This window comes from Calliopsis andreniformis, unplaced genomic scaffold (genome assembly GCF_051401765.1).
Source record: "Calliopsis andreniformis isolate RMS-2024a unplaced genomic scaffold, iyCalAndr_principal scaffold0014, whole genome shotgun sequence".
NCBI classification, from domain to species: Eukaryota; Metazoa; Arthropoda; class Insecta; order Hymenoptera; family Andrenidae; genus Calliopsis; species Calliopsis andreniformis.
The window spans coordinates 13,621,964-13,636,409 of NW_027480427.1; positions in this window are offsets into that span (position 1 = coordinate 13,621,964).

The following is a 14,446-nucleotide window of genomic DNA, read 5'->3' on the forward strand; positions in this document are numbered from 1 at the left end:
TATATCGTATTTTATGCTTCTGGCGTTGACTTCTAAGGTCCTAACTATTCGTTCTGGTGGAGCAACGCCCTAGAGTAAAGCCAAGGTTGCTCGGAATGTAGAAATGACCATAAATTGCATACTGGTTGCAATTATTCGTTTTATACGATGGAAAAACTGTTGTATTTATATTGTATTTTATGCTTCTGGGGTTGACTTCTAAGGCCCTAAATATTCGATCTGGTGGAGCAACGCCTCAGAATTAAGTCTAGGATGCCCGAAACGCCGAAATGATTATTACTTTCACGCTTGTTGCAATTATTCCTGTTATACGATGAAAAGACTGTTGTATTTTTATTGTACTTTATGCTTCAGGCGTGGACTTCTGAGGCCGTAGATATTCGATGTGGTGGAAGAACGCCATACAGTGAAGCCTAGGTTGCCCGGAACTTACAAATGACCATTACTTTCACACTGTTTGCAATTATTCATTTAATACGATGGAAATGCTGTTGTATTTATATCGTATTTTATGCTTCGGGAGTTGACTTCTTAGGCCCTCACATTTCGATCTGGTGGAGCAACGCCCGACAGTGAAGCCTAGGTTGCCCGGAACGTAGATATGACCATAACCTTCACACTGGTTGCAATTATTCGTTTTATACGGTGTAAAGGCTGTTGTATTTATTTTGTATTTTATTCTTCTGGTATTGACTTCTTAGGCCCTGACTATTCGATCTGGTTTAACAACGCCGTAGAGTGAAGCCTAGGTTGCCCGAACGTAGAAATGACCATTACTTTCACACTGTTTGCAATTATTCCTTTTATACGATGGAAAAGCTGTTGTATTTATATCGTATTTTATGCTTCTGGCGTTGGCTTCTAAGGACCAAACTATTCGATCTGGAGGAGCAACGCCCTAGAGTGAAGCCTAGGTTGCTCGGAATGAGGAAATGACCATAACTTTCACACTCATTGCAATTATTCTTTTTATACGATGGAAAAACTGTTGCATCTTCATCGTATTTTATGCTTCTGGCGTTGACTTCTTAGGCCGTAACTATTCGATCTGGTGGAGCAATGCCCTGGAGTGAAACCTGGGTTGCCCGGAACGTAGAAATGACCACTACTATCACACTGGTTGCAAATTATTTCTGCTATACGATGGAAAGACTGTTGTATTTTTATTGCATTTTATGCTTCTGGCGTTCACTTCCTAGGCCCTAACTATTCTATCTGGTGGGACAACGACCTAGGGTGAAGCCTAGGTTGCCCGGAACGTAGAAATGACCATAACTTTCACACTGGTTGCAATTATTTGTTTTATACGATGGAAAAGCTGTTGTATTTATATCGTATTTTATGCTTCTGGCGTTGACTTCTAAGGACCTAGCTATTCGGTCTGGTGGAGCAACGCCCTAGAGTGATGCCTAGGTTGCTCGGAATGTAGAAATGACCATAACTTTCACACTGGTTGCAATTATTCGTTTTATACGATGGAAAAACTGTTGCATCTTTATCGTATTTTGTGCTTCTGGCGTTGACTTCTTAGGCCGTAACTATTCGATCTGGTGGAGCACCGCCCTGGAGTGAAGCCTAGGTTGCCCGGAACGTAGAAATGACCACTACTATCACACTGGTTGCAAATTATTCCTGCTATACGATGGAAAAACTGTTGTATTTTTATTGCATTTTATGCTTCGGGCGTTGACTTCTAAGGCCCTAACTATTCAATCTGTTGGAGCAAAGCCCTAGGGTGAAGCCTAGGTTGCTCGGAATGTAGAAATGACCATAACTTTCACACTGATTGCAATTATTCCTTTTATACGATGGAACAGCTGTTGTATTTATATCGTATTTTATGCTTCTGGCGCTGACTTCTAAGGTCCTAACTATTCGATCTGGTGGAACAACGCCCTAGGGTGAAGCCTAGGTTGCCCGGAACGTAGAAATGACCATAGCTTTTACACTCGTAGCAATTATTCGTTTGATACAATGGAAGAACTGTTCTATTTATTTTGTATTTAATGCTTCGGGCGTTCACTTCTTAGGCCCTAACTATTCGATCTGGTGGAACAACGGCCTAGGGTGAAGCCTAGGTTGCCCAGAACGTAGAAATGACCATCCCTTTCACACGGGTTGCAATTATTCCTGTTACAGGATGGAAAGACTGTTGTATTTTTATTGTATTTTATACTTCAGGCGTTGACTTCTGAGGCCGTAGCTATACGATGTGGTGGAAGAACGCCATACAGTGAAGCCTAGGTTGCCCGGAACGTACAAATGGCTATAACTTTGACACTGGTAGCAATTATTCGTTTTATACGATGGAAAAGCTGTTATATTTATATTGTATTTTATGCTTCGGGCGTTGACTTCTATGGCCCTAACTATTCGATCTGGTGGAGCAACGCCCTAGAGTGCAGCCTAGATTGCCCGGAACGTAGAAATGACCATAACTTTCACACTGGTTGCTATCATTCGTTTTATATGATTGAAAAACTGTTGTATTTATATTGTATTTCATGCTTCTGGCGTTCACTTCTTAGGCCCTAACTATTCGATCTGGTGGAACAACGGCCTAGGGTGAAGTCTAGGTTGCCGGAACGTCGAAATGACCATAACTTTTACACTGGTAGCAATTATTCGTTTTATACAATGGAAAAACTGTTCTATTTATTTTGTATTTAATGCTTCGGGCGTTGACTTCTAAGGCCCTAACTGTTTGATCTGGTGGAGCAACGCCCTAGAGTGAAGCCTAGGTTGCCTGGAACGTAGAAATGTCCATCCCTTTCACACGGGTTGCAATTATTCCTGTTATAGGATGGAAAGACTGTTGTATTTTTATTGTATTTTATACCTCAGGCGTTGACTTCTGAGGCCGCAGCTGTCCGATGTGGTGGAAGAACGCCCTACAGTGAAGCCTAGGTTGCCCGGAACGTAGAAATGACCATAACTTTCACAGTGCTTGCAATTATTTGATTTATACGATGGAAAAGCTGTAGTATTTTTATCGTATTTTATGCTTCTGGCGTTGACTTCTTAGGCCCTAACTATTCCATCTGGTGGAACAACGCCCTAGAGTAAAGACCAGGTTGCGCGGAACGTAGAAATGACCATAACTTTCACACTGGTAGCAATTATTCGTTTGATACAATGGAAGAACTGTTCTATTTATTTTGTATTTAATGCTTCGGGCGTTGACTTCTAAGGCCCTAACTATTCGATCAGGTGGAGCAACGCCCTAGAGTGAAGCCTAGGTTGCTCGAAATGTAGAAATGACCATAACTTTCACACTGGTTGCTATCATTCGTTTTATATGAAGGAAAAACTGTTGTATTTATATTGTATTTTATGCTTCTGTCGTTCACTTCATAGGCCCTAACTATTCGATCTGGTGGAACAACGGCCTAGGGTGAAGCCTAGGTTGCCCAGACCGTAGAAATGACCATCCCTTTCACACGGGTTGCAATTACTCCTGTTATAGGATGGAAAGACTGTTGTATTTTTATTGTATTTTATACTTCAGTCGTTGACTTCTGAGGCCGTAGCTATACGATGTGGTGGAAGAACGCCATACAGTGAAGCCTAGGTTGCCCGGAACGTACAAATGGCTATAACTTTTACACTGGTAGCAATTATTCGTTTTATACGATGGAAAAGCTGTTATATTTATATTGTATTTTATGCTCCGGGCGTTGACTTCTAAGGCCCTAACTATTCAATCTGTTGGAGCAACGCCCTAGGGTGAAGCCTAGGTTGCTCGGAAAGTTGAAATGACCATAAGTTTCATACTGGTTGCAATTATTCGTTTTATACGATGGAAAAACTGTTGTATTTTTACTGCATTTTATGCATCTGGCGTTCACTTCTTAGGCCCTAACTATTGGATCTGGTGGAACAACGCCCTAGGGTCAAGCCTAGGTTGCCCGGAACGTAGAAATGACCATAGCTTTTACACTCGTAGCAATTATTCGTTTTATACAATGGAAAAACCGTTCTAATTATTTTGTATTTTATGCTTCGGGCGTTGACTTCTAAGGCCCTAACTATTCAATCTGTTGGAGCAAAGCCCTAGGGTGAAGCCTAGGTTGCTCGGAAAGGAGAAATGACCATAAGTTTCATACTGGTTGCAATTATTCGTTATATACGATGGAAAAACTGTTGTATTTATATTGTATTTTATGCTTCTGGCGTTGACTTCTCAGGCCCTAATTATTCGATCTGGTGGAACAACGCCGTAGAGTGAAGCCTAGGTTGCTCGTAAAGTAGAAATGACCATAAGCTTCATACTGGTTGCAATTATTCGTTTTATACGATGGAAAAACTGTTGTATTTATATTGTATTTTATGCTTCTGGCGTTGACTACTTAGGCACTAACTATTCGATCTTGTGGAACAACGTCCTAGCGTGAAGCCTAGGATGCTCGGAATGTAGAAATGACCATAACTTTCACACTGATTGCAATTATTCTTTTTATACGATGGAAAAACTGTTGCATCTTTATCGTATTTTGTGCTTCTGGCGTTGACTTCTTAGGCCGTAACTATTCGATCTGGTGGGGCACCGCCCTGGAGTGAAGCCTAGGTTGCCCGGAACGTAGAAATGACCACTACTATCACATTGGTTGCAAATTATTCCTGCTATACCATGGAAGACCTGTTGTATCTTTATTGCATTTTATGCTTCGGGCATTGACTTCTTAGGCCCAAACTATTCCATCTGGTGGAACGACGCCCTAAGGTGAAGTCTAGGTTGCCCGGAAAGTAGAAATGACCATAACTTTCACACTGGTAGCAATTATTCGTTTTATCCGATGGAAAAACTGTTGTATTTATTTTGTATTTTATGCTTCGGGCGTTGACTTCTAAGGCCCTAACTATTCGATCTGGTAGAGCAACGCCCTAGAGTGAAACCTAGGTTGCCCGGTACGTAGAAATGACCATAAGTTTCATACTGGTTGCAATTATTCGTTTTATACGATGGAAAAACTGTTGTATTTATATTGTATTTTATGCTTCTGGCGTTGACTTCTCCGGCCCTAATTATTCGATCTGGTGGAACAACGCCGTAGAGTGAAGCCTAGGTTGCCCGAACGTAGAAATGACCATTATTTTCACACTGTTTGCAATTATTCCTTTTATACGATGGAACAGCTGTTGTATTTATATCGTATTTTATGCTTCTGGCGTTGACTTCTAAGGTCCTAACTATTCGATCTGGTGGAGCAACGCCCTAGAGTAAAGCCCAAGTTGCGCGGAACGTAGAAATGACCATAACTTTCACACTGGTAGCAATTATTCGTTTTATACATTGGAAAAACTGTTCTATTTATATTGTATTTTATGCCTCTGGCGTTGACTACTTAGGCCCTAACTATTCGATCTTGTGGGACAACGCCCTAGAGTGAAGCCTAGGTTGCCCGGAACGTAGAAATGACCATTACTTTCACACTGTTTGCAATTATTCCTTTTATACGATGGAACAGCTGTTGTATTTATATCGTATTTTATGCTTCTGGCGTTGACTTCTAAGGTCCTAACTATTCGTTCTGGTGGAGCAACGCCCTAGAGTAAAGCCTAGGTTGCTCGGAATGTAGAAATGACCATAAATTGCATACTGGTTGCAATTATTCGTTTTATACGATGGAAAAACTGTTGTATTTATATTGTATTTTATGCTTCTGGGGTTGACTTCTAAGGCCCTAAATATTCGATCTGGTGGAGCAACGCCTCAGAATTAAGTCTAGGATGCCCGAAACGCCGAAATGATCATTACTTTCACGCTTGTTGCAATTATTCCTGTTATACGATGAAAAGACTGTTGTATTTTTATTGTACTTTATGCTTCAGGCGTGGACTTCTGAGGCCGTAGATATTCGATGTGGTGGAAGAACGCCATACAGTGAAGCCTAGGTTGCCCGGAACTTACAAATGACCATTACTTTCACACTGTTTGCAATTATTCATTTAATACGATGGAAATGCTGTTGTATTTATATCGTATTTTATGCTTCGGGAGTTGACTTCTTAGGCCCTAACATTTCGATCTGGTGGAGCAACGCCCGACAGTGAAGCCTAGGTTGCCCGGAACGTAGATATGACCATAACCTTCACACTGGTTGCAATTATTCGTTTTATACGGTGTAAAGGCTGTTGTATTTATTTTGTATTTTATTCTTCTGGTATTGACTTCTTAGGCCCTGACTATTCGATCTGGTTTAACAACGCCGTAGAGTGAAGCCTAGGTTGCCCGAACGTAGAAATGACCATTACTTTCACACTGTTTGCAATTATTCCTTTTATACGATGGAAAAGCTGTTGTATTTATATCGTATTTTATGCTTCTGGCGTTGGCTTCTAAGGACCAAACTATTCCATCTGGAGGAGCAACGCCCTAGAGTGAAGCCTAGGTTGCTCGGAATGAGGAAATGACCATAACTTTCACACTGATTGCAATTATTCTTTTTATACGATGGAAAAACTGTTGCATCTTCATCGTATTTTATGCTTCTGGCGTTGACTTCTTAGGCCGTAACTATTCGATCTGGTGGAGCAATGCCCTGGAGTGAAACCTGGGTTGCCCGGAACGTAGAAATGACCACTACTATCACACTGGTTGCAAATTATTTCTGCTATACGATGGAAAAACTGTTGTATTTTTATTGCATTTTATGCTTCTGGCGTTCACTTCCTAGGCCCTAACTATTCTATCTGGTGGGACGACGACCTAGGGTGAAGCCTAGGTTGCCCGGAACGTAGAAATGACCATAACTTTCACACTGGTTGCAATTATTCCTTTTATACGATGGAACAGCTGTTGTATTTATATCGTATTTTATGCTTCTGGCGCTGACTTCTAAGGTCCTAACTATTCGATCTGGTGGAACAACGCCCTAGGGTGAAGCCTAGGTTGCCCGGAACGTAGAAATGACCATAGCTTTTACACTCGTAGCAATTATTCGTTTGATACAATGGAAGAACTGTTCTATTTATTTTGTATTTAATGCTTCGGGCGTTCACTTCTTAGGCCCTAACTATTCGATCTGGTGGAACAACGGCCTAGGGTGAAGCCTAGGTTGCCCAGAACGTAGAAATGACCATCCCTTTCACACGGGTTGCAATTATTCCTGTTACAGGATGGAAAGACTGTTGTATTTTTATTGTATTTTATACTTCAGGCGTTGACTTCTGAGGCCGTAGCTATACGATGTGGTGGAAGAACGCCATACAGTGAAGCCTAGGTTGCCCGGAACGTACAAATGGCTATAACTTTTACACTGGTAGCAATTATTCGTTTTATACGATGGAAAAGCTGTTATATTTATATTGTATTTTATGCTTCGGGCGTTGACTTCTATGGCCCTAACTATTCGATCTGGTGGAGCAACGCCCTAGAGTGCAGCCTAGATTGCCCGGAACGTAGAAATGACCATAACTTTCACACTGGTTGCTATCATTCGTTTTATATGGTTGAAAAACTGTTGTATTTATATTGTATTTCATGCTTATGGCGTTCACTTCTTAGGCCCTAACTATTCGATCTGGTGGAACAACGGCCTAGGGTGAAGTCTAGGTTGCCGGAACGTCGAAATGACCATAACTTTTACACTGGTAGCAATTATTCGTTTTATACAATGGAAAAACTGTTCTATTTATTTTGTATTTAATGCTTCGGGCGTTGACTTCTAAGGCCCTAACTGTTTGATCTGGTGGAGCAACGCCCTAGAGTGAAGCCTAGGTTGCCTGGAACGTAGAAATGTCCATCCCTTTCACACGGGTTGCAATTATTCCTGTTATAGGATGGAAAGACTGTTGTATTTTTATTGTATTTTATACCTCAGGCGTTGACTTCTGAGGCCGCAGCTGTCCGATGTGGTGGAAGAACGCCCTACAGTGAAGCCTAGGTTGCCCGGAACGTAGAAATGACCATAACTTTCACAGTGCTTGCAATTATTTGTTTTATACGATGGAAAAGCTGTAGTATTTTTATCGTATTTTATGCTTCTGGCGTTGACTTCTTAGGCCCTAACTATTCCATCTGGTGGAACAACGCCCTAGAGTAAAGACCAGGTTGCGCGGAACGTAGAAATGACCATAACTTTCACACTGGTAGCAATTATTCGTTTGATACAATGGAAGAACTGTTCTATTTATTTTGTATTTAATGCTTCGGGCGTTGACTTCTAAGGCCCTAACTATTCGATCAGGTGGAGCAACGCCCTAGAGTGAAGCCTAGGTTGCTCGAAATGTAGAAATGACCATAACTTTCACACTGGTTGCTATCATTCGTTTTATATGAAGGAAAAACTGTTGTATTTATATTGTATTTTATGCTTCTGTCGTTCACTTCATAGGCCCTAACTATTCGATCTGGTGGAACAACGGCCTAGGGTGAAGCCTAGGTTGCCCAGACCGTAGAAATGACCATCCCTTTCACACGGGTTGCAATTACTCCTGTTATAGGATGGAAAGACTGTTGTATTTTTATTGTATTTTATACTTCAGTCGTTGACTTCTGAGGCCGTAGCTATACGATGTGGTGGAAGAACGCCATACAGTGAAGCCTAGGTTGCCCGGAACGTACAAATGGCTATAACTTTTACACTGGTAGCAATTATTCGTTTTATACGATGGAAAAGCTGTTATATTTATATTGTATTTTATGCTCCGGGCGTTGACTTCTAAGGCCCTAACTATTCAATCTGTTGGAGCAACGCCCTAGGGTGAAGCCTAGGTTGCTCGGAAAGTTGAAATGACCATAAGTTTCATACTGGTTGCAATTATTCGTTTTATACGATGGAAAAACTGTTGTATTTTTACTGCATTTTATGCATCTGGCGTTCACTTCTTAGGCCCTAACTATTGGATCTGGTGGAACAACGCCCTAGGGTCAAGCCTAGGTTGCCCGGAACGTAGAAATGACCATAGCTTTTACACTCGTAGCAATTATTCGTTTTATACAATGGAAAAACCGTTCTAATTATTTTGTATTTTATGCTTCGGGCGTTGACTTCTAAGGCCCTAACTATTCAATCTGTTGGAGCAAAGCCCTAGGGTGAAGCCTAGGTTGCTCGGAAAGGAGAAATGACCATAAGTTTCATACTGGTTGCAATTATTCGTTATATACGATGGAAAAACTGTTGTATTTATATTGTATTTTATGCTTCTGGCGTTGACTTCTCAGGCCCTAATTATTCGATCTGGTGGAACAACGCCGTAGAGTGAAGCCTAGGTTGCTCGTAAAGTAGAAATGACCATAAGCTTCATACTGGTTGCAATTATTCGTTTTATACGATGGAAAAACTGTTGTATTTATATTGTATTTTATGCTTCTGGCGTTGACTACTTAGGCACTAACTATTCGATCTTGTGGAACAACCCCCTAGAGTGAAGCCTAGGTTGCCTGGAACGTAGAAATGACCATAGCTTTTACACTGGTAGCAATTATTCGTTTTATACAATGGAAAAACCGTTCTATTTATTTTGTATTTTATGCTTGGGGCGTTGACTTCTAAGGCCCTAACTATTCAATCTGTTGGAGCAACGCCCTAGGGTGAAGCCTAGGTTGCTCGTAAAGTAGAAGTGACCATAAGTTTCATACTGGTTGCAATCATTCGTTTTATACGATGGAAAAACTGTTGTATTTATATTGTATTTTATGCTTCTGGCGTTGACTACTTAGGCACTAACTATTCGATCTTGTGGAACAACGCCCTAGAGTGAAGCCTAGGTTGCCTGGAACGTAGAAATGATCATTACTTTCACGCTTGTTGCATTTATTCCTGTTATGCGATGAAAAGACTGTTGTATTTTTATTGTATTTTATGCTTCAGGCGTGGACTTCTGAGGCCGTAGCTATTCGATGTGGTGGAAGAACGTCATACAGTGAAGCCTAGGTTGCCCGGAACGGAGAAATGACCACTACTTTCACACTGTTTGCAATTATTCATTTAATACGATGGAAATGCTGTTGTATTTATATCGTATTTTATGCTTCGGGCTTTGACTTCTTATGCCCTAACATTTCGATCTGGTGGAGCAACGCCCGACAGTGAAGCCTAGGTTGCCCGGAACGTAGAAATGACCATTACTTTCACACTGTTTGCAATTATTCCTTTTATACGATGGAAAAGCTGTTGTATTTATATCGTATTTTATGCTTCTGGCGTTGACTTCTTAGGCCCTAACTATTCGATCTGGTGGAGCAACGCCCTAGAGTGAAGCCTAGGTTGCTCGAAATGTAGAAATGACCATAACTTTCACACTGGTTGCTATCATTCGTTTTATATGAAGGAAAAACTGTTGTATTTATATTGTATTTTATGCTTCTGTCGTTCACTTCATAGGCCCTAACTATTCGATCTGGTGGAACAACGCCGTAGAGTGAAGCCTAGGTTGCCCGGAACGTAGAAATGACCATTACTTTCACACTGTTTGCAATTGTTCGTTTTATACGATGGAAAAACTGTTGTATTTTTATTGCATTTTATGCGTCTGGCGTTCACTTCTTAGGCCCTAACTATTGGATCTGGTGGAACAACGCCCTAGGGTCAAGCCTAGGTTGCCCGGAACGTAGAAATGACCATAGCTTTTACACTCGTAGCAATTATTCGTTTTATACAATGGAAAAACCGTTCTAATTATTTTGTATTTTATGCTTCGGGCGTTGACTTCTAAGGCCCTAACTATTCAATCTGTTGGAGCAAAGCCCTAGGGTGAAGCCTAGGTTGCTCGGAAAGGAGAAATGACCATAAGTTTCATACTGGTTGCAATTATTCGTTTTATACGATGGAAAAACTGTTGTATTTATATTGAATTTTATGCTTCTAGCGTTGACTTCTCAGGCCCTAATTATTCGATCTGGTGGAACATCGCCGTAGAGTGAAGCCTAGGTTGCTCGTAAAGTAGAAATGACCATAAGCTTCATACTGGTTGCAATTATTCGTTTTATACGATGGAAAAACTGTTGTATTTATATTGTATTTTATGCTTCTGGCGTTGACTACTTAGGCACTAACTATTCTATCTTGTGGAACAGCGCCCTAGAGTGAAGCCTAGGTTGCCTGGAACGTAGAAATGATCATTACTTTCACGCTTGTTGCAATTACTCCTGTTATGCGATGAAAAGACTGTTGTATTTTTATTGTATTTTATGCTTCAGGCGTGGACTTCTGAGGCCGTAGCTATTCGATGTGGTGGAAGAACGCCATACAGTGAAGCCTAGGTTGCCCGCAACGTAGAAATGACCATTACTTTCACACTGTTTGCAATTATTCCTTTTATACGATGGAAAAGCTGTTGTATTTATATCGTATTTTATGCTTCTGGCGTTGACTTCTAAGTACCTAACTATTCGATCTGGTGGAGCAACGCCCTAGAGTGAAGCCTAGGTTGCTCGGAACGTAGAAATGACCATAGCTTTTACACTGGTAGCAATTATTCGTTTTATACAATGGAAAAACCGTTCTATTTATTTTGTATTTTATGCTTGGGGCGTTGACTTCTAAGGCCCTAACTATTCAATCTGTTGGAGCAACGCCCTAGGGTGAAGCCTAGGTTGCTCGTAAAGTAGAAGTGACCATAAGTTTCATACTGGTTGCAATCATTCGTTTTATACGATGGAAAAACTGTTGTATTTATATTGTATTTTATGCTTCTGGCGTTGACTACTTAGGCACTAACTATTCGATCTTGTGGAACAACGCCCTAGAGTGAAGCCTAGGTTGCCTGGAACGTAGAAATGGTCATTACTTTCACGCTTGTTGCATTTATTCCTGTTATGCGATGAAAAGACTGTTGTATTTTTATTGTATTTTATGCTTCAGGCGTGGACTTCCGAGGCCGTAGCTATTCGATGTGGTGGAAGAACGCCATACAGTGAAGCCTAGGTTGCCCGGAACGGAGAAATGACCACTACTTTCACACTGTTTGCAATTATTCATTTAATACGATGGAAAAGCTGTAGTATTTTTATCGTATTTTATGCTTCTGGCGTTGACTTCTTAGGACCTAACTAGTCCATCTGGTGGAACAACGCCCTAGAGTAAAGACCAGGTTGCGCGGAACGTAGAAATGACCATAACTTTCACACTGGTAGCAATTATTCGTTTGATACAATGGAAGAACTGTTCTATTTATTTTGTATTTAATGCTTCGGGCGTTGACTTCTAATGCCCTATCTGTTAGATCTGGTGGAGCATTGCCGTAGAGTGAAGCCTAGGTTGCACGGAACGTAGAAATGGCCATAACTTTCACACTGGTTGCTATTATTCGTTTTATACGATGGAAAAAATGTTATATTTATATTGTATTTAAGCTTCTGACGTTGACTTCTGAGGCCGTTGCTATTCGATGTGGTGGAAGAACGCCACAGAGTGAAGCCTAGGTAGCCCGGATCGTAGAAATGTCCATATCTTTCACACTGTTTGCAATTTTCCGTTTTGTACGATGGAAAATCTGTTTTATTTATTTTGTATTTTATGCTTCGGGCGTTGACTTCTAAGGCCCTAACTATTCGATCTGGTGGAGCAACGCCGTAGAGTGAAGCCTACGTTGCCCGGAACGTAGAAATGACCATTACTTTCACACTGTTTGCAATTATTCGTTTTATACGATGGAAAAACTGTTGTATTTTTATTGCATTTTATGCGTCTGGCGTTCACTTCTTAGGCCCTAACTATTGGATCTGGTGGAACAACGCCCTAGGGTCAAGCCTAGGTTGCCCGGAACGTAGAAATGACCATAGCTTTTACACTCGTAGCAATTATTCGTTTTATACAATGGAAAAACCGTTCTAATTATTTTGTATTTTATGCTCCGGGCGTTGACTTCTAAGCCCCTAACTATTCAATCTGTTGGAGCAAAGCCCTAGGGTGATGCCTACGTTGCTCGGAAAGGAGAAATGACCATAAGTTTCATACTGGTTGCAATTATTCGTTTTATACGATGGAAAAACTGTTGTATTTATATTGTATTTTATGCTTCTGGCGTTGACTTCTCAGGCCCTAATTATTCGATCTGGTGGAACAACGCCGTAGAGTGAAGCCTAGGTTGCCCGAACGTAGAAATGTCCATTACCTTCACACTGTTTGCAATTATTCCTTTTATACGATGGAAAAGCTGTTGTATTTATATCGTATTTTATGCTTCTGGCGTTGACTTCTAAGGACCTAACTATTCGATCTGGTGGAGCAACGCCCTAGAGTGAAGCCTAGGTTGCTCGGAATGTAGAAATGACCATAACTTTCACACTGATTGCAATTATTCGGTTTATACGATGGAAAAACTGTTGCATCTTCATCGTATTTTATGCTTCTGGCGTTGACTTCTTAGGCCGTAACTATTCGATCTGGTGGAGCAACGCCCTGGAGTGAAACCTGGGTTGCCCGGAACGTAGAAATGACCACTACTATCACACTGGTTGCAAATTATTCCTGCTATACGATGGAAAAACTGTTGTATTTTTATTGCATTTTATGCTTCTGGCGTTCACTTCTTAGGCCCTAACTATTCGATCTGGTGGAACAACGGCCTAGGGTGAAGCCTACGTTGCCCGGAACGTAGAAATGACCATAACTTTCACACTGGTTGCAATTATTTGTTTTATACGATGGAAAAGCTGTTGTATTTATATCGTATTTTATGGTTCTGGCGTTGACTTCTTAGGCCCTAACTATTCCATCTGGTGGAACAACGCCCTAGAGTAAAGCCCAGGTTGCGCGGAACGTAGAAATGACCATAACTTTCACACTGGTAGCAATTATTCGTTTTATACATTGGAAAAACTGTTCTATTTATATTGTATTTTATGCTTCTGGCGTTGACTACTTAGGCCCTAACTATTCGATCTTGTGGAACAACGCCCTAGAGTGAAGCCTAGGTTGCCCGGAACGTAGAAATGACCATTACTTTCACACTGTTTGCAATTATTCCTTTTATACGATGGAACAGCTGTTGTATTTATATCGTATTTTATGCTTCTGGCGTTGACTTCTAAGGTCCTAACTATTCGATCTGGTGGAGCAACGCCCTAGAGTGAAGCCTAGGTTGCTCGGAATGTAGAAATGACCAGAAGTTGCATACTGGTTGCAATTACTCGTTTTATACGATGGAAAAACTGTTGTATTTATATTGTATTTTATGCTTCTGGGGTTGACTCCTAAGGCCCTAAATATTCGATCTGGTGGAGCAATGCCTCAGAGTTAAGTCTAGGATGCCCGAAACGCCGAAATGATCATTACTTTCACGCTTGTTGCAATTATTCCTGTTATACGATGAAAAGACTGTTGTATTTTTATTGTATTTTATGCTTCAGGCGTGGACTTCTGAGGCCGTAGCTATTCGATGTGGTGGAAGAACGCCATACAGTGAAGCCTAGGTTGCCCGGAACGTAGAAATGACCACTACTTTCACACTGTTTGCAATTATTCATTTAATACGATGGAAATGCTGTTGTATTTATGTC